The sequence below is a fragment of the Puntigrus tetrazona genome, chromosome 23 (assembly GCF_018831695.1).
Source record: "Puntigrus tetrazona isolate hp1 chromosome 23, ASM1883169v1, whole genome shotgun sequence".
NCBI classification, from domain to species: domain Eukaryota; kingdom Metazoa; phylum Chordata; class Actinopteri; order Cypriniformes; family Cyprinidae; genus Puntigrus; species Puntigrus tetrazona.
This window is the reverse complement of record NC_056721.1, coordinates 5,683,446-5,705,580: the sequence shown is the minus strand read 5'-3', so window position 1 is coordinate 5,705,580 and position 22,135 is coordinate 5,683,446. Positions and strand designations below refer to the sequence as shown.

Here is a 22,135-nt window from a genome sequence, read left to right as displayed (position 1 = left end):
AAAGCATTCAAATAAAAACAAGTCAAGCATTTCGAAAGAATACCTACTGAATATAAAGAGTATTTTACAACGCTCTTATACTGTATACTCAATACGAAATCTAAACCTTCTTAAATGCACTATTTCTGCCACAGGTTCCTCTCACTGGTACTTTCTTTTTAAAGAAATAAATCACTCAAAACTAACTGTAATCTATTGTTCAAAAATAAAAGACAATTTAAGGGACGTAAAACATATTTTTGACTACAGTGTAATTTATAGGCCATCCTCGAAACACTAGCATCATATCCAAACACAACACTGTGTTAATTTCCTCCAAAAACATTTAGGTAGCAGCCAAACACTATTTGTAAGTTGAAAATCATTAAAATCCTTAACAAACACAAACCCAAAGTCACAAAACTAAAGGGACGTGCAAGCTATCTGAAGGAACGCGTATGCTCATCGTGAAAATAACTTTCGAAAATATCAACAAAAGATATCTATTGTTAATAGATCCGAGCCTAAAAAACATTTCTCAAATGTACATCAACAATCATTTCGTCCGAAAGTCGTTTATGTGGTAGAAATGGCGGAATCCGAAGCATGGACTCAGGGGTAAAGCAGACACGTTTACAAGAGGAAGACAACAGTGAACAAGAGAGCCAGAGCTGCTGAGTGAAAGAATCGACATTGATGCTTTACGAGAATCTCTTAAAAAAGTGGCAGAATAATCTACAGGGCATCTGATTAAGTATGAAAGCGAGAAAAAAGCAGAATACCTGCAGACTAGAAGCTTCAACGTCAAAGAACACAAGGCAGGGTCATGGCGGCGAGAAGAGTAGACTCTTGCATACACTACGCCTATCTCGGAAAGAGAGACCTAGAAACGTGCTACCACCAAACATGCTCTTCCACGGGGTTGTGGCTGAAGAAAGAGCACATACAGCGGCCTCCGTTTCACCCGCCTCACCACGAGCTCTTTTTCTCCTGCCCACTTTGGCACAGGATGCGAAGTGAAAGACAGAAACTGAGAGAGAGGAGAGAGGAGGTGGAGAAAGAAAGGGAGTTTGAGTAACGTAAAACAAATCAGAGATCAAGACGAGAAGGTTTGCCGTGCCGAAAATCACAAAGTGCCTATAAAGGTACGTGGTTACCAAACTATAGCAAGCAAAACGTGACACACTAGATTTTACGGGAATGCAAGAGGGTCAACTTGTACCCCGACTTGCCAGTATCACCAAGTACACAGTCTGGAAAACAAGGGCTCAGAATTGATTATTCAAGGGAAACACTTGATCAGTCCAGTAGAAGAGGCGAGAAACACCAGAGCAGGTTAATACTTACTTGCCCTTTAGCCAAAGCATGTGACCGACCCCTTCAGCAATTAGTCAATGCTTTGGGTGTTTTTAAGGAATATAAATAACCCTCCTGAAAGAAGCTTGAGAGGATGAAGAGTTGATTTTTCTCTCCCCTGGGAATGCAATGATTGCCTTTGTCAGCATTTGGCATCTGTCCCAGGTAGTTTGAGCCTTCGAGTTATAGTCCTCGCTAATCATTACACACATCCAGAGGCTGTTCTGTCACCGCCTGCGTTTTGGATTTCTTGAAACATGACATGAGTGGACCGTGCTACTTCCTCAAAGAGTCTCTAAACACACCTCACTCGGGTAATCTCATTTTGCCTGACTGATTCAGTTGGTTTTATGACTCACCTTGTGTTTGACAGCGTCATCCAAGTTGCACTTTGCATGCAGTCATTTATTTAGAAGTAGCGAAACGCTATGCAAATAGGCTCTGAGAAAGTTACTGCAAATTCCAGCGGAGTCATAACGCTAGAAGTTGGTGAGGTCCTCAAGTCCTTATCATGAAAGAGGAAGTGACTGCAACGTTTCATTTGTTGCGGGGTCTTCTTCCTGTGCCAGAAAGCTCTGATGTAAAACAGGAATACGCTTTATAGTACGCAGATGGCATCTTGTCAAATGAGTCCACGTTTGTCCCGTCTGCTCTCAGGCAGTGTCCTGGGCAGCACAGCGCGTGACGTCACCGCTCCTTTGTTATTGATGCATTTACATATTTCTCATTTACTGAACTCGCTGAACTCTTCACTTCCTAGCACATCCGTTCCCTGTTCAGTCCTCCCAGAGAGAGAGCGAGAGAGAAAAAACATCTCTTTTAAACATCTTTTTTCGAATGGCGCCTTGCCAAAGTTGGGGAGCGTGAAAGCACAGAAGGAAATCCTTGATGCAGTGCCTTAGTTGCAGACGCTACAAAGATTTATTTTGCTCTTTTTTCCCCTCTCCTACAAATTTGCTCCCCATGTCTCTTCCTGTCGAAGTGAGGGGAGGCTGTAAAAAGTTTCAGCTGCGCCGGCAGAGGCTGTCTCATTTGGCAGCAGTTCAAAACAGCATTGCTTGCTTCCAAAAGCCAGTCTGCTTGCCAGCCGGGCGAGTTTGAAAAGGCCACGCTACACTCCGCCCATGTTTGGGAGAGCGAGAAATAGAGAGAGAGAGAGAGAGAGAGAGAAAGAGAGAGATGGGGAAAAGCTACGCGCCACGGCTCAGCCCTTCCCACTCTGCCTTACTTGGCAGAGCAGCTTTTTACAGGATAGGGGGGAATCTAGGTCAGACGCTGTGTGCCTGTTGTGGGACAGATCAGAACACCTTTTCATGTGTGTGAGGTGTACACCTCCCTGGGCACTTACCGTTTCCTGCACATGCCATCCTGTCCAGCTCCGGTTACTCCCGTACAGTAAAGCGTACCTTTCAAAAGACCCTCGGTCCACCTGCGCCTGAGCGCTTTCAAAGAAGAGTCTGTGCTCTTGCGTTCTGTGTAATGCATGTGCCCGGAAACGCTTGGACGGGATGGGCTGTGATGCCTGTGCGCTGATTGTTTTTCTGCGTGTTTGTTTTGGGTCTGTGGCTCCGGAGTCATCTCACTTTCCAACCTGAACTGTTGACATTGGCTTGGTGCACTCCGCAGGTGTTAGCATTGCATAAAAAAACACAGAGCGCCGCTCAGAATGACTGATGGAAGGTCTGAGCAGCTGACTGTCACATTTATGTTTCGGCTCTACCTGCAGAGCTTGTTTTAAACAAGTTCTTGTCGCTCATACGTAGTTCCCTTTTTTCTAGATTGTTTATTTTACTTTCCGTGAGGCCAGTGCGTTTGGAGATGATGACTTGCACTTTTGCGATATTTATAAATGTTTGATGGCAAAAGATAAGGTTTTTGAATCGCAAACTATGTTATGATTTCTACTAACTGGCGTTTATAGCACTGTCAGCACTTACACACTTAAGCACAATAAAACTAATGTTTGGAGAGAATATTTGGGGCGACAAACATTGCTTCAAATACACACCTGCATGCACAACTTCTTGACTTCTCTATGACAATCAGGTGTCAGAAACTAAAAGTTGCATTGCGCTTTGTTTATTAAAGTATTTCTGCTTTTTTGAATATGCCACCTACTGTCAGAGAATGAATTAGCATTTTCTAACACTTTAGTTCAGGGACCAATTCTAATGATCGACTTGTTGTTCATCAGCTTGCTTATTACCAGCATATTAATGGTTATTTTTTAAGTGCTTAGAAATCCCTTAATCCGACCCCATACCTTAACTACAACCTTACTAACTTACTAACAACCTTACTAGAAGCAAATATAGGAGTTTATTGAAGCAAATGAGACAATAGTTAGTAAATACTGACAACTTCTCCACAAACTAATGCATATCCACATTTTTATTCAGCCTGCAAGACTCTTTTTGGGCATCGCTCTGAACCGATGATTTGCATGCAAAGGCCAAACATTCATGTACATTAGTATACATTTACATTACTGGCTGCTTGATTCCAAGCTGAGAGCTCAACCATTCATCATATACAGCAGAGCAACAGGACATCATTTGCTTCAGTGTATGTACATAGACAAATCAGAAACTTTAAAGGAAGTGATGCTTCCTGTGTATTTTAATGCATTTGCCTCTTTAGATGTCTTTCTATTTCAGCTCCATTCGTAAATATTCAAACACGATCCTCTAAATGGAACATAACTTTGCCTTGAGAGACGTCCACCACAAATTCTTTCATTGCCCACTTCATCAAAGGACCAGCCTCCTCCTGCTCTGTCCACCTGACATATTTCTGAAATATGAAGCTGTGAAGCAGTCCTAAGTGCCACGCTGAAAGCTCTGTTGGAGTGCTTAAGAGAGTGAAGTGGTCCTCACTCTTTTCAGTGAGTGTGGTGGAAGTGTATTATCATTGGTGGAGAAAAAACATACCGAGCAGCTTGATTAATCTACTACATGTGATTTGAAATGTAAATGGTGGCAGTCAGGTGTTCTGTTATGAAAATTAACCATTGTTGTACTACAGATAAAACCAAAATCCAGAAACCATAACCACAAATTAACCATGGTTGTGCTATTTGCAGTACAGCTGTGGCTATTCAAATAATAATCAGTACATCAAAAAAAACATGGGTAGGCCTACTACAGTTTTAGCATGATAAAAGGTGGCTTATTTTTATTAGGGTTGTTCTGGTTGGGAAAAAACTATGCTAAATGGTTACAATAAAATGTAACTTGCTACGAAATTACTACAAAGTTAAATGAGAGTTAAAAATGCTTTCGGCATTTATTGTTGTTGATGCCAGTCTAATCAAACTTGTTTGTATTTTTACAAAAAACCAAATGTCTCTATCCTGGAAATCTTGAACAAAAGTAAGGTAAAAGAATACAACATAAATTACATAAAATACAGGTAAATGGACTACAAATTGGTGCAGCATGAAGTCACAGAAATTAAAAAGTACAGAAATATATATACAGATTCGCTCACGATTCATAACATATTACATTCATATTCGTTTTAACTGTAATAATATTCGAGAGAAGATTGTGTGGTGACTTCCTTACAATTGATCCTTTGCAGGGGGTTTGACTGAACTCTGAATCTGACAGATAAACCAGTTATCTTTTTGTGGTTGAAACAACCTGCTAATGTTGATTCATGATTATTTCCTGCTAAAACTAGTGCAGAGGGTGAGATGATCATTTCACATGCCCCTCGAACTGAGTCACTACCACGATCTGTCACGACTCATCAAAGAGCCACAAGATTAATAGTTATTAACGGTTACATTTCTTACAAAATGACAACATTTGAAAGCTGAGACTTTGTTTCAGTAGCAAAAGAAACCTTGCTCTGTCTTGTCTGTCATTGCGTTGTCAGTTTCCTCTTTGCTCGGCGATGAATTTTCACTACGTGTGGAGTGAGAGCGCCGTACCTTGACATAGCAACAGTAACCAAGGGGGCCTAGTTTGAGGCATCTCGTGACGCCAGCCACCAAACACTAGCATTAAGGGCGTTTTAGTTAGCACAATCCCATTTGCGTGATAAAGCCAAGCTACTATTGTCTGCACTTAAACGCACATAAAGTCAAAGTAATAGAACCGACATGAAAAGCGTTACGGCTAACATGCGGGCATGTTCAGTCTTCTTAGCACTCTAGTACAGAAGGTGACACTGCACGAGCCTGGCAGGTTCAGCTAAGGACACTGATTTTCAGTTGGCTGTTGGGTCAAAGTGAAGTATAATAAAATGCCCCGTCGTTCAAGAGCAGGATAAATACATAGCTGAGTATGTGTTTGAGACGGGCTCAATAGTGTCTCTGTACAAACAACAGAGCAGCCGATTGTCCTGGTTATTGCCAGTTACTAATCAACAATGGCCCCGCCTGTAAAACCCCGGTCAAGTCAGGACACATGTCTCTCTAACCCAGATTCTCAGAGGAGAGACAGAGCTCGGAGAAATAGCTACATCACAACACGCCACCCCGATCCCTGAGGGCTTCGTGTTATTGCAACACTGAACGTGTGTCATGATGTTGCTTTGAAACCTGCCAAACACACCCTAAAAATGTGGGAAGGCTGAAGGTGACGATCTATAAAAGTAAAATATAGTGACATTTAATGTTTTAATATGGCTTCTTTATATGCTCCACAGAGCTGAGGCCGGTATAGGCCGTCTGTGTTTACTGAAATGAGTCCCTGTAGTTTGTTTGTGGCTTCAGTGCAGCTTGGGACACTAACAAGCAGACATTTTCAAAATGCTATAAAGCCATAATATTTGCATGCGCTGTATAAAAAAAAAATCCATAAAGTATTAATGTTACATTTGTACTCACTCTCTTTCCCTCTAAGACGTAGATGAGTTTGTTTCTTCATCAGAACAGATTTGGAGATATGTAGCATTACGCTCATCAATGGATCCTTTTCAGTGAATGGGTGCCGACACAACGAGAGTCCAAACAGCCGCACTAATCCAGTCTGTCAACTAATGCTTTTTGACTTGAAAAAACTGTGTGTTTGTAAGAAATAAATCCATCATCAACTTCAAACTGATTTCCTTCATCTTGTCTGAGTCAGGAGAGAAATATGTGGGGATAAATGCTTGGTTTAAATATGAAAGCGGTCCAGAGCAGCTCTGTTTGTGGGTGGATTTTAATATGAGAGGACAACCAGAGATGGACTTTTTCACCAAAGGAAGTGTTATTATGGAATATATAGATACGTATTTTAGCTGAAAGTGGTTTCAATTGGAGCCATTTCTTGTGGATTACTGGGATGTTTTTTATCATCTGTGCGGACTCTTATTCTGACGGCACCCATTCACTGCAGAAGATCCACTGGTGGCGAGGCTGATAAACCTAATGCTGTCGTTTTAGTCCATAACAGCGAGGAAAACACAATTATTTTAATCTCTAGAGTAGACTGTTTCTTGCATTCTTTATTGCAGCTTGTGGAAAAAAAAAACATTTCCAGAGCACAAATATCAAGTTATATAATGCATGCTGTCATAGGCAGAAAAATATCAAGATATCGTGTAGTGCTGTCTATATTGTCGATTTCCAGTGCTCACGAGAAAGCATTTCTAAAGTTTCTTGATATCTCCGTGTTTATGTTAGGCCTTAAATGAACTAATAAAATAGCTTCCCAGAATGCCCCTATACTCTTAAGTAGTACCATGAAAATAGTCTGGTCTTCTGACTGACATAATATGCCGACGAACTGATAAGAGAAGCATGAGGGCCTAGAGTTATCTCGTTTAACTAGGGAAAATGTACAAAAATGACTTATTTTTACATAGACGTTTGAGTTAGCGATACAGGTGTGTTTATTTAGTACAGTGCGACCCAACTATAAATATCTTTAGTTTATAAGTAACCCTTGCAGCATTTTCGAACCAAGAAAGGCTTTCCACTCATAGACCATGGCATTGTTTGGCGAATAAATGATTAATTTACAAAGATTATCATAAACGCACTACGGATCTATGGATCTCATTTATAAAACAGAAAAAGGTCAACTTGAATTAAATCGCAGTGAACATGAGAATGGTTTTACAAACTGGGTTCACGTATGAAATGAAATGTCTTCAGAAATAGCTCCAAATTCTGTTTTGTATGCGTTAAAAAAGTTATTTAATTTAATATTTCATATTTCGGGAAGAACTGCATTTTGTACCCATTCAGATTCGGTCAGCTTGGTCTTATGAATGATTTACAGAGAAAGTGTTTCATGAATGAGGCCCAATATATCTGTTATCTCACAATTGTAAGTCATAAATCTGTCCTGTAAACTATCAAACAGGTTTTGTCTATAAGAAGCAGAAATGTCTGAAAACTCTTTTGTGAAAAAGTATGCTTTATATATATTCCATGTATTTTTAAAAACATGTAGATAATATAATATCATTAAATTAATTATTAATCAAGGCTTAAGTCATGAATTTACGTTGTTTTCATATTTGTTTTAAAGAAAACCACTTATTTTGATGTGACTAACATACTAAAGAACATTAAAAGTACTTCATTAAAATTTTCTGATTACTTAAGGTTTATATGCATAAATGTAAGGTTAAACGTTCTTAATTCATAACATTATCATTACATACAAGCCATCAAAAATATATTCAAATACACAACATGCAAGTTGTGCAATTTAAAGCATAGCGCATCGTCGTTTATTTGTATTCGATTCACTAAATTATTCATTTTCTATACTCCTCCTTTAATCTTTGGTGATTGGTCGATTGGTCTCATTTTAATCTCATCATGTGTGTAACGTCTGATAAAGCAGTGTTTGTGAACTTCGGTGCTGTTTTGTGTACAGCGTTACCGTGAAACAGGTATTTTTACTGCTCCAAAAGCGACATCTAGTGGCGAAGAACGAATTTACATTTTTCGTTCAGACCAAGAAGAAAAGACCAACAAACAAGCGGATCTTTCTTTTGAGAGACGATAACTTCACACACGGTGCACTTTCAGAATTATAACTTTGCAGGACGTTTTCAGTCACCTGGAGCTGTGTTACAATTTTTTGCAATTATTTAAAAATGCATAATAGGGGCGCTTTAAGAAAGCGACTCAGTTCAGAAGTTAGAAACCATAGCACCACAGAGTGAGTGTGTGTGTGGATACAGTGAGAGGACAGGAGCATTTGAGAAGGCCCCGAGGGAGAAATGTGCACTTGTTCACACTGCCCTCCATCTGCTCTCTGTGAGGGCGTCAGAATATGCCATCTTTCAAGCGCGCCGAGCCTGTTGTACTGTAACTCATGACAAATCATCTGACAGCCTTTTATTAGAAAAGAGAACACCTCCCGTGCGCCTTTTGTTCCTTTTCATTACATCGCCTGCTCTCCTCTTTGTTTAACACCCTCCCTTTGTGTATTTGTGTGTGTGTTTGCAAAATAAGGCACACTCTGCCCCGTACTTCAGTCCCCTAAGGACGCTATCATATTATCCGTAGTTTCTCATTTACTTTTGTTTGATTTCCTTCGATGTAGAGCGCCCTGTACCCTGAAAATCTGTTAGGGTGTGCATTATCCTGAACAAGACGTTCGTGCCAACACTTTACACCGAGAGAGACATCAGTCGGGCTCCGTTCCAATGCTAGCTCCCTCGCTTCGCTAACGACACAAAACTCCAATAAGAGCAAAACACGTCACACAAAAACATTGCGTAGACGCACTATATTTATAATAATACTGAACTACTTAAAAACCTAAAAAAAAGAACATTTACTTGCACATAATGAAATAAAGACCTCAGTATCATGCATTTCTTTACACGCTTAAGAGCAATTTTTAAAAGTTCACTTATAATAATGTCTAAAATTAGCATGTCTAATGTCTAAAAGGTCAAAAAGCAACTAATCCAACTAATTGCATTTAATATGAATATGAATCATAGTAATTTTTCGTTTAACTACGATTAGCGTGCATTTAAGTGTCCATATTTCAAAGTGACAGCATTTTGAATGAGTTTTTCCTCTGGCCAGTTCAACGGAGCATGCATTATTTAAAATGACGCATACGTGTATTTGATTCTGTCGGGAGTTGAAATCTAAACCTGAACTTTAGGGATGAATTCAGGCAGAGTTTTGCCCTTGAGAAAATACGTCCGGATTGACCTAAATTCACCCCGTACTTTCCCCTGCGAAAACACAAAAAGCACACAGGAAGTCGGTCGGCAGCAGGTTGCAGCGTGACACTGTCCCTTTAAGGCCCGAGGAGCTTCGCCACAGTGGGTCAATTCACTGGCTTCTCTTGGGCACCATGCCAGTTGTTGGGAAGGCTGTCAGAGAGAGAGAGCCGGCCAGGAGATCCATTAGTCTGAACTGCCATAATCAGGCAGGGAGAGGGGTACAGAGGACAGAGCTGGACCCCGCGGGTCAGGAGGAGATGTGTGCCAGGCCACTGAACTCTGACACCCTACTTCAGGCTCATAATTAAAGCTACAGGTTAAAAGATGCGGTCGTGTTTTCAACACTTGGCAGCCGGCCCACACGCTTGCGAGTATGGAGACGGGAAATGGAGAGGTTCAATTAGCGCACGCTTTGGATGGAGCTGTTAATGCACGGGACGCCTTCACACGCATCTGAACATTGCATGTTATTAAAAGTTGCGATCATTTATTGTGTGGTCAGTATAAAGAGTGTTAAAGGGTAAACGCACTGTGTTAATTAACATACACAGTTTTATAACACATGCATTATGACAGAAAAGCGCTTCAGTTTGCACTATATTTTAAATACATTAGAACTATGGCTTGAATGAACTGAGTTTATCCCAACTACAATAAATACTGTGATACCCTCTTGTGGCAAGTATTGGTAACTACATAAAGAAACACTAAAATAAAATAAAATGAAAAGCTACACATACGAACCCCATTAAAAGGTACATTTGCTATACTATTTAGTATCGTTTAAACATGATTATTTGTGATTCTACAAACAAAAAAGTGATGTTTCACTCAGAAATGGATAGTAAAGTAACGTGAAATTCAAAGTAGAAAGAAAATATTTGTTTATATTCTATAAGTCCCATTATTTCAAATGTTTAGGACGTATTATTTTACTATTACAAAGCTATTTTTAATGTTGTTGTTTTTGTATTCTTGAAATGCACATTGTTTTATTCATTTCTCTACCCTTAGCATCTAAATCATTATAATACAAGTATCAAAAAATAAAATGAATCACCGTCATGCTATAATGAGACATGAATCACTTGCTCTTATGGTAACTTATTCTCTACTGTATTTAATTAACAGAGCATGATTTTAATGTACCTATGTGTGAGCTCCCCAAAGAGACATGTGGCTCCTCTAATTCTGATCACAATCCTATTAAATCTTTGCAAGTGGATGGGTTAGACCTCCAGTGACTGGTTTTGTAATGGTTTGTCCCCCATTGACAGATGGCACACTAATGCTAAAAGCACGCTGGGAAACAGCGCTCTCATCTTATTGGTCTTTCAAGACAACCAGTAAAACCCAGCCTGCACGCAAAGGCGTGCCGTGTCTCATAGGCCACGTTAATAATCACCGGTAATATTTTTGATGCGTGCTTTGATGAGCGCTGAGATTATTATTTTTTCTGATTCGCTGACTGGGTGAGCTTTGGAGATCTCATTGGAGAAGAACCGGGAGGTTTTGGTGTCTTCACCCCATGCCTCTGCAGAAAGAGATCTTACAGGAGGTCTGGACAGAAGACTGGTGAGCAGGGCCTTACCACAAATATCGTAATAAGCGTATCTGCTTTGCTAATAATGCTGATTTATCTCTTAGCCCTCCTAACAATGACTCCAAAAAGGTCAGCGCCCAGGTGAGTCATGCATCAGGTGTTGACCAGTGTGCGTTTGCGCATGTCTCAGTTTAAACACCCAAAGAATAACATTCTTGGATAAATAAGTTAGTTAAATAATAAGTTATTAAATAAATACACTCTTCCGCTGAAAGGTGAAGATGCTCTTTGGATGACAAACTTATTAAGATGATGCATTCTGAGTGGCGCTGTTGCTAAAATATTCTGAAACTCCTTCCCAAATGTAAAAATGTCATTAATAATCTGCATAACCGCTGAAAAAAAGTACAAAACTAACTGGGTTGACACCCTGTGTAAGCTTACTTAAAATGTGTACTTTTAAAGCATATTGAGTTACCATTTGGGGGGTCAGTACGGTACCTCTTAAGATTTGTACCTAACACTCTTAGAGAAGAAAGGTACAAAAGCTGCGTCCATGACATACCTACCATTGAGTAACTAATATGTACACTTTAGCAACTAATATGTAACTTTGAGGTACTGACACGCACACTTTAGAGATAAATAATGTACTATGCCTGTGACAGCTTACCTTTTTATCTAACGCAATAACGGAAACTTATTTTATTTTGTGGGTAAAAGGTGCGTTCCTCTTGAGTTGTTTTGGTTGCTCCTGAGGCAGATGGGCTTTACACCGAATCCTATTATCAAGCTCTCTGGACTCAACTAGCCTTCGTAATCAGCCACACTGACGCCCTCAGCGCACTCTCATATAAACACACATGAGCGCTTCATCCGCTCTCTTGCCTGGACTTTTACTATCGAACCGATGTCATCTCGATAACCATGTCTTCAGAGAAGGTACATCTTAGCTGTCGTGTCTTAGAGCTGAAAAGAGTTAAAAATGCCTATAATACTGGATGTTTTAGGCAGTAAATGTTTATCATTCTGTGCCAGGCATACACACGTGAACTAGAAGGTACTGAACAAGCCTAGGTTTGTCAGATGAAGTTAATGCAAGTCTGTTTGATTGATTAGGGTTTTGTGTTTGTTCCTTTGCAGGACATAACATGCAGTATGTTGTGATTTACATAGAGCCAACCGGTTTATCTACCAATCTGTAGCTATATTTTAAGATGGCGAGGAACAGTCCATCTCATCTATCCACGAATCTAAAATTGATTAATCTACCCATAAACTATATGATCAAACATCTTTTTAATAAAGGAAAGCCTTTCGTCAATATTTTATGCCAGCTTTAGTGTTAGGGTTGGTGTATGCATCACTGGATTCAAGCTGTTTTGAAATATATTTCTTGTTTATGAAGAAGGCAATACATTCGACACTGGATTAAAAAAAGCCAAGGGAGCATTTAGGCTTTAAGATAGGTATAATTCATAGCCTAGGCATTGTGTAACATGTTGATTGGCTGAAACGACTCTTTGATCATCAAAATGATTGCATTTTCCTGTCGGCAGGATACAGAAAGGCTTTAGAAAAGGAAAGCACTGCTTTCGTAATGGATTGAGTTGGCTCTTGTTGTTGTTTCTAGACGGTTCCTGGTACCTCTTTATTGGTTAAATGCCAGGTTTAAATTAAATTAATAAATAAACATTTTTAAGAATTTGATATTAATGTTTAATGATTAAAACAAGATATAAACATAGTTTTTTCTCAAATATTTTTTTTTGTCATTGAAAGTAATTGAGAGCAGGCTTTCCACGTTAAATGTTTCAAAATGTTTGTTTTCCAAAAACAGGAAATATTTTTGCATCTGTTTCCTTTTTCCCTGCGTATCCTGTTACATTTTTAACCGTAAAAGGGGGAGAGAAAAGGCGAAAGAATATGTCAGAGAGGGGTTGATCGAGGCCACTGGAGCATGGCACTGAAACTCGCTGACCCTCGAGTAGACACGACTGAAATTATGAAAAGTGCTTAAACATTAACTCTAATTAAAAACTAGCCGGACGATATTTCTTCCGTCATACAGAATCTCCTTGGCTAGCGGCCTATGAAGGGGTTTTCCGTAAAATCCCCATGTGATCAAGAGATCCCACTGTCTTTGCTCTTTGTTAAAGTGAGGTCTATAAATACTCATTTAAGATGGGAACTAATCAGATTATATGCTCCCCACTCCGTGCAGTACAGAAGCAGGCTGTGACGTCCGGCCTACATTGTGTAAGACTATGACTTTCTCCATATCCTTAACCTAGTCTGGCCTCCCTTGGCGTTCTGTGCGTAAGAGGTCACGTCTTAAACCGTCAGTCAAACAGATTGAACCTCTTTTGTTCGAGCATTGTTTGAATGTACAGACACTTCTGACTGATTATTTGCCTTAAGAAAGGTGTAAGAAAGCGTGTAAGTGAAGTAGCTTAAATAAGAGACTCATGGGTAACACTTTATTTTACAGTTAACTATTAGTATTTTTTATTTTGCTAGAATATTAGCCATTTATTAGTGCTAATTAAGCACATATTAAAGCCTTATTGTACATAACCTTATTCTAACCCTTCCCAATAACAACTACCTTACTAACTAAATTAAGAATTTGTTGAGGGAAAAGTCGTAGTTAACAGTTAACAAGTGTTACCTGTTCTAAAGTGACTCGTGTATTAATTTCTAATGTATTCTGTTCATTATTTTGCCGCTTTTCGTTGATCTGCGACAATGGTACGTACAAAACCTCCGCTTCAATTTTAGCGACCATCACAAAAATCCACGAAGAAAAGGCCATTCATTGTCTTCGTTTACAGTGCAGAAGACAAAAAAGAAGAAGCCTGAGGCGGATTCTGGAAAGGCCAAGGGAACTGAAGCCAAACCCAAAAAGAGCAAAGCTAAAAAGAGTGAAGAGCTGTCAGGAGATGAGGACAGCACGCCCTCAAAGAGTCAGTCTGATGCATCTCAAACACGCTTTTAACTGTTAGGACTTCATCTTATAGGATTTGCAGTGTATTTGGATGAGAAATGAAATAGACAATGGTTATGTAGACAATGAAGTCTGTGGTCAAAAGAAACATTGTATTAGCTTGCAAAAGGCTAACCGTGTCACAAAAAAGGCGTTTGTAGGTCTTGAAATGGGCGCTAGTGATAAACTACACTTGGGGTTAACTCTGCTGGGACGTGTTGATCAGCTGTTGAATGGTCTATGGTTGTTAAAACAAATGTCAATTACTTATTTCTTAGCAGAAAGCAAGCGGTAAAGAAGAAGAAAACCGAGAAGGACAAAGAAGCATCAGAGAAGAACACAAAAAGAAGGCCAATGAGCACTCTAAGAAGAAGAAAGGTACATGTGAGTTTTAATAATCAACTGGGAGAAAATGAATATATTTTACTGAACAGGAAGATCAATACGTCCATTTTTGAAAACTAGTGAAGCTATAGGAATAAAGTGATATGTATTCTTCTCTGTTTTAAACTGGATGTTTAATAGAAGATACTTTATGGCGTCGATCATTAGGTGGTCGTTGGATAAAATTGGAAAAAGTATATGAAACTTGCATCGTTGTGATTACTAGCAATGTTGAGTTAGTCATTCTTCCTCCAGGTTTACTGCAAGCGGTTCATCTTCATTTAAAGAGGCGGTCGGAATTGTCATGTCAATTGGTTGAGTGAAGAATGTGAACTATGAATGTGGTTGTAAATTATGCCTAAAAGCCTGTAGAAATCATCCATGGCCTTCATAGGATTTATTGTATTGGGTTTACATTTTATTTCAGTGTACATTTTGGTGACTGAGTCACAGACAACACTATTTGGCTGATGGCTCCACAAGAACAGTCACAAACCTTTCAACTGTCTGATAGGCACAACACAGGGGAAATCATCAACAACATGAGCCCTTCAAAAGAAAATCGTTGATTTCTTCAACCTGCATCTACTATATGCAGTAGTAATCACATATTGCCAATATGTTTTCTGTCAATATAGTTTGCATGACAAAAATAGGGCGCTTTTTGCAATCTAGATAAAAGAGATAAGATCCTCATTTTGCCAATCAGACTGTTTTTGGCCCCACTGATTTTCTTCATATTTAGACTATTCCTTCAATTGAAGAAGGATCGTCATTTAAGAGGTCCTATAATTAGTCAATAACACAACAGTTTTGATCTATGCCAGCCCTAGCCCACAGGAGAAAGCCAGATGCACTAAAACACACATGCAACTCTCCACATGTAGTAGAAAACTTGGCAGAATCAAACCTCTGCTATTGATGACTACACTAGAGATCTATTTCATTGTCTGAGTCGTTGATATTAATAGTTCTTCAAACTCCTGTTTCTTTCAATCAGAATCCGATGATGAGGGGATGACGAGGATGACTAAGAGGAGATTCATAGAAGACAAGAAAAACTAAAAAGAAAACCACCAAAGAAAAGAAACCAGCGCTACAAAGGTCCAGCTGAGCGTGATTCACACTTGAATGCATGCTAACGAAGCGAAACAAGGGTCACTTTGGGCCCCTGCTCCATTCGCTTCAACAGTCAAGTAGCATTTATGCTGGTTGTAAGAGTCAAGCTCAGCTTTGATGGGAGTGTTGCTCGAGAGTATTTTTGGTCCCTGAAGCGGCTTTTGGCTTTTTTGTTTGTTTTTCCCCTCTGAGCAACTCACTTGATGTATCGAGTCAGAGAGAAACCGTTAGACAATGGCTTCAGTGTGTGTAACTCTTAATGTCGTTATGTACATGCGCATGAGGTTTTGCTGCTCAGGAAAGAGGATTAGCTCATAGGTCTAGGCGAGCTAAGAAAGATTAGCCGTGAACAATACAGCGTAGATCTGTCTTAAGCATCACCACCGGGCTTTATCTGCATGAGCAGTAGCGGCACTTTCAAGCAGAATTGGACTCCTTGTTTTTGAATTCACGCTTTTAGGGATCAGTTCATTCATCTTGTAAAGGCTTGGCCTCATTTTTCCTGTTGTTAAAGACAATTGTGTGCATTCCTCAGGGGTGTCTGATCAAGCCACTCTGGATAAGTGGAGAAAATTATTTCAACAATTGAAAAACAAAGTCCAGCTGCTAACTTATTAGGCGTTCAGCAAAGACCTAGATGAATGAAAACCTTCACAGAGGGATGTGAAGAGCATGTTTCAAAAGTTTAACAATATAGTGGGTGGAGAAAAGACATAAGAAGTGGCTAAATGGCTCTACTGAGACTAAGCTGTTTTGACATTTAGGCTAAATCTCTGGAGTTTGTCCTTTATGTATTGAGCCATCAGCAGCATAATTTTCATATTGAAAGACACTCTTTACCTGAATAAGTCCTAAGGAGTTCTGGGAACCGGTCCTAACCTGACTATCACATAAAGACTCTCAGCTAAATACCCGCATTGAAATGAACTCTAGCTTCAGTGACTCAGTACATCAACCTTACACTGTAAAAAATCTGGTAAATTACAGTGAAAACCTGACAGCTGTAGTTTGCGGAATTTACCGTAAAAAAATGCGGTAACAACGCTTTTTAAATTACATTTACAGTTAAATCGTAATTAATTTCATTAACTGACATAATGTTAATATACCAACTTATTAAAGTGCTGGAAATCTGTTTTGTACTTTTGATATACACTGATAACCACCAAATGCAGGCAGAGATGAGAAAGTCACATGTGAACCAAAGCCCATCACATGCAGCTTTTAAATATAAATATATATAGAAGTCATTCACACAAACACTAAACACCATCATGGTGAAGATTAAACTGAAATATGCAATAAACATTAATTTAACAACATTAGATGTAACAGACAACCCTAATAAACATAATAAGAAAAACTACAAAGAAACATAGTGATTTTAAAGAAAAAAACATCTGTTTACCGTTAAACATTTAACAGGTTTTCACTGTAGCATTTTCAGGTTTTTTTCTGTTGAAAACATGGTCATGTTTACAGTGTAGGTTTTGTTGTAGGCAGAGTTATTTGATCTAACTTTTTAATCTAACGTACATCTCTCTGCAGAGAGTAAAGGTGAATCAGAAAGCAGAGGAAAGACAGCCAAGGCTAAAAAGGAGCCAGCTTCTATGTTTCAGATAAATGGAGACAAACCAGATTTTATCGCAAAAAAGAAAGGTAATTTAACTTTTCTTAAAACACTATACATTAATCATAGTATTGCTAGAACATCATTGTGAATCTCACAAATCCTGTCAAATTTGTGGTCTGATAATGACTTCTCCTTTCTGTAAAGTGAAAAAAAAAATATATGTCTTGAATTTAGAAAAAAATGTAAATTACTTTAATTTAAATTACTAAAATGAAAATAATGCAATACACACACACATGTAATTGAATCGTGGGGACCATTATTTTTTGAATACTGACCAAACAATATTTTCTAACCTCTAACCCTAGCCATATAACCTTGCATGTAAAACCTGTTTGCATTTTTACACTTTTAGATAAACATGACAAGCGCAGGCCAGTCCTCTGTCAAAAATGAAAAGGTTATTCCCTTTAGCATAGACAAGCACACACACACACAAATCTACAGGTGTTTGGCTTTTTATTACCTGAACATTCTTTGGAATGTTTCATTAAATAATTCAGTAATGCAATTCTATGCATCCTTGTTCACAGTGTTTTGAAGAATACTTAATACTAATGGTGTGATTGTTAAATTTGTTGGCTGGATCAGCTCCAGTCATCAAGTCTGACAGCGATGAGAAGCAGCCAGAGACTAAACCCAGCAAGAGCAAAAAGAAATCCACCGCTAACTCCACCTCCATGTTTCAGGCTGGAGGAAACAAAGACAAGAAAAAGACAAGACTAATAAGGACAAAGAGAAGAACAACAAGAAAAAAGAGTAAGTGAATGATTGAGTGTGAATGAAGGAACAGCACAACATTTACTTCATATTTTGATCCCACTTTACATTAAGTGTGGTTACATGCTACATACACATCTAATTAATATGTCTGACCCACCTGGAAATTAACTAGAAAATGTCTGCACACATTTTTTTCAGCTCTAGAGCATAGTACATCAATCACTTTTATTTAAACGTTCAAGGAAAACTCCTTATAATAACAACAATAACTTTCGTGTTTGACATGTAGACGCTGCTAATCTGACATGTAGAAGAAAGTGATGATGAGGATATAGAAGTGCCCAGAAAGAAGAAAGGCAAAGGCAGGAAAAGTAAAAGGCAAGGCTTACTGTATACTGAGGCAATGCCATCCTGAGTGGCAAAGCATGTATATTCTGAAAGGTATTGATCTGTCTCGCTGACAGGAGGAGAGAGGCCTCAATCACCAGAGATCGAGTTCGATGACCTTGAGGAGTTTGTTCTTCAGCCTGCACCTCAGGGAACCACCATCAAGTGTAAAGTGGCAGAGACAAGCGTGGCATGGACAGGGGCTTTACCCCACCTACTGCCTTCATCTAGACAATGACAAGAAGGTGACTTGCTCTCACTTTTGTGTTCGTGACAATTCACGAGGTTTTCTAGTAAATGAGAGGGCAGTTGAAATGCCGGCCGTGATTTTGAGGTCCTCTTCCACCCCATCCTGCAGGTTTTCCTACTGGCTGGTCGAAAAAGAAAAAGAGTGCACGGCGTCTAATTATTTGATATCGATAGATGCCACTGACCTGTCGAGAGGCGGAGGAAAATTTTATTGGAAAGTTGAGGTAACCTGCATGATATAAAGCATTACCTAAACCTAGAGCAGGCATGTGTGCTACTGCACCTTCTTGATTTTACGGTTTGGCATCTCTTCAGGTCCAATCTCATGGGTACCAAGTTCACAGTGTTTGACAACGGCCTCAACCCCTGACCCGTGCGCTCAGAGACATGTCTAACGCCCGGCAAGAGCTTAGCGGTTATCATTTACGTGAGTACTCACTTAGTGTTGAACTGTACCGTGGACACCGTGAAGCTCACTTTTTAGCATGTATGGTTATCTTTATTAAAGTGAATGAATGAATGATATGTTTGCTGTTTTTGATAGTATTCCACTATGATCACATTACACAAAACTAAAAATGTCCATCAGAAGAACACATTAACATATTTTTTGAGACCCTCCCAAATTTTGCACCCTGTATACACTGGTCTTTCTGTCCAGGAAACAAATGTGCTGGGGTTTAAAGGGCCCAGAAAAATGACTGTCATCATCCCAGGCATGGATGACGATAATGATGCGAGTGCCGATATGTCCCTGACGGTAAGTTCAGTTATTAACGCACTGCTATTTCTGACCGTGGTATGCTACAACAAAAGGCAAGCAAGTAAATTAGACTTACTAAACATAGGCTTATTAGAAACATGCTTCCAAAATCTAAAAACTAGTTCAATTCAACGCAGTTTATGGTTGAAGTGAGCATTAGTGACAGTAAAACAGCAACAACTTTTATTTCTTTTCACATAAATCATCATTACAGATTATGATTATGGATTAATATAGACACAACACTGTGTTATGAACACTTTTAGCTTGGCATACGATAAGTGTTCTTATACATTTACTACGCTTGCGTCACATAACCGACTACATACGTTTGGCTTTTTCTTATTTGGTAACGTCAGTCAGTAAGCGCTACCTGGTGCAGCACTGCATTTGTCCCCAGAAACACTCGCAGTAAAAATCCTGTCAAACGTGTCACAGTTAAATAGATTAAAGACTTGGAGAAGCAAAAATTGCATGGTTGCTTAAGCGAATGCATTTTTTTAATTTCACATTTGCCCGTTTGTTTTAGGGTCAGATTTAGTAAATGCGGTTTTCTATTTTCAAGTAGCGTTAGAGTGGCTTTTTCAATAAGCTTTGATTGCAAATTTCAATAATGTCTAAAACAAAGCCGAGGTAACGCTTTATTTCTTTAACTTAGCAAGACAGTCTATTAACAGTGAAGTAACTTAGAGTATTAGTGGGCTGCCTGCTTAATATCTTCTAATGCTTTATTTTGATGCATATACAACATACTGAACGATCAGAAACTTTACGCATATGTAAACCTATTCTACTCTAGACATGGGTTGCAAATTAACGACAGTTAGTTAGCACTTAGTTACAAAGTTACTCACAGTTAGCAGCCTGTCTAAAGTGGACTACCAAATTTAAACTTAAACAAAGCACTGTTTTTTGCGCTAAGGACTATTTGCCAATGAATTTTACTGCCATTTGAGACATTTTTTTAGAGACCATAAAGAAACGCGCTTTTTGAACTCAGCGGACATTTCTCTTGAAACGCATGCAGTGCAAGGTACATAAACACAGATCTTTTATAAGCGGTGAGGTATATATTTTTATGAGGCCGGGTCGAGATTTAGCTTTACTGCAAGCTGTTGCTGCTAAAACTGCTTTCAACATTTAACCACCAGCCATTACACGTCCGATAACGATAGCTAGCTGGACCCAGAAACTCCAACGCTCACTACATCAATCATCTATTCACTTGCGGCAAATCTGCGTTATTTTACCCCAAGGACAGCGACAGCATACTCACGCGCTACCAAAACAGACATATGGACAACCTGGTTAGACTCACAACAAAACCCCAGTCTGGAACGATGACGGCACGCTTCCTACGCCCTCAACTTCTCCGGTCGGGTCACGCAGGCCTCTGTCAAGAACTTCCAGATCGTCCACAGCAAAGACAGTGAGTCGCACTGGTCAACACCGTAGCATCTATTGTTCTGATAATTCCTTACTGCGCTCAGAACCGTTTTCTGTTTTGTATTACTGTAGCTCGAACGTAAAGCTACTCCGACTCTTTTTCAGATAGCTACATTGTGGTGCAGTTTGGAAGGGTGGCAGACGACATGTTCACGCTGGACTATAATTACCCCATGTGTGCGGTGCAAGCCTTCGCTATCGCTCTGTCCAGCTTTGACGGCAAACTGGCCTGCGAATGAACACGAGGCACAAGAGTCATATCTCTGAGAGAAACACACGGTAACTTCGCCGTCGGGAAGACGATGAAGTACGACGTGTTATTTGATAATGTGGGACATTTTTATGATTTCCACTGTGCCTGAAAGTGACTGGGATGCACTCATCCTGGATACAGAACAGAAAAACTGACACCAGAGCCAGGCGCCAAACGCACGTCTCTGCATGTATGTGTGGCTACATAAAATGGTATAAGGCAAAAGATTTTTGATTATATTTTATGTTGTACTGAGATTAAAGAATGAATGATTTATATATATATATATATATATATATATATATATATATATATATATATATATATATATATATGATATACATATATATACATATATATATATATATATATATATATATATATATATATATATATATATATATATATATATATATATAATTGATTTTCCTCTCAAACTTATGAGGTGCAAAACATAAAAATATGCATACATGCATTGCATTTTTGTCTTTTTTATATTTCAAATTTACTAGAATATGTGTACTGAAACTGTAGTATCATGTTACTTTATTTTCGGTATATTTTGGTATGTTTTTACTATTTATGTCTAATGTGCATGCCTTTACATATTCTTCTGCTGAAAACAAAGTGATTAGTTTCGTTTCATTTATATTTAATGAATTCCTGCTCCACGCATTAAGGACATCAAGGATTTCAAAACTGTTTGTTTGTTTATTTTGTTTTGTTTCTTTTTTAAATTAAACTAATGTATGTCCGATGCATTAACATGAGAAAGACTCTATAATACTTTGTGATGCATCTTTTGCCCACATTTGGAGAATTATCAGAGATCTCTGACTTAATGGATCAAATGCTGAATTAAAATAAATATTGAAATACTGTTGCGTCATAGTGCTTAATTCTTATATTTTATTATTTTCATTATAATTTTGACACACTGGGACAAAGATGGAGAGGGGAAGATGTGGAAGAGCAAACTACAGAGTGCTTTATGGTGAAGTACCGAAGTTGTCCTTAGGGTGGTGCTGTTTGAGAAGGCTTTGAGGGCAGCAGACTACCGTGTAGATTCACAAGAGGCCTGTTCTCACCTGTCTGAACGTGTGTTCAGTCCTCTGATATTAATTCTGTAATATAAAACTAAACGTACACCTGTCTACACGCGCAGACTTCTTCAA

At 38.9% G+C, this 22,135-nt stretch overlaps 1 pseudogene; it reads left to right on the top strand.

Annotated features, from left to right (window-relative positions):
• The first annotated feature begins 17,104 nt into the window (after positions 1–17,104).
• Positions 17,105–21,098, top strand: LOC122329291 (annotated as a pseudogene).
• The last annotated feature ends 1,037 nt before the right edge of the window (positions 21,099–22,135 follow it).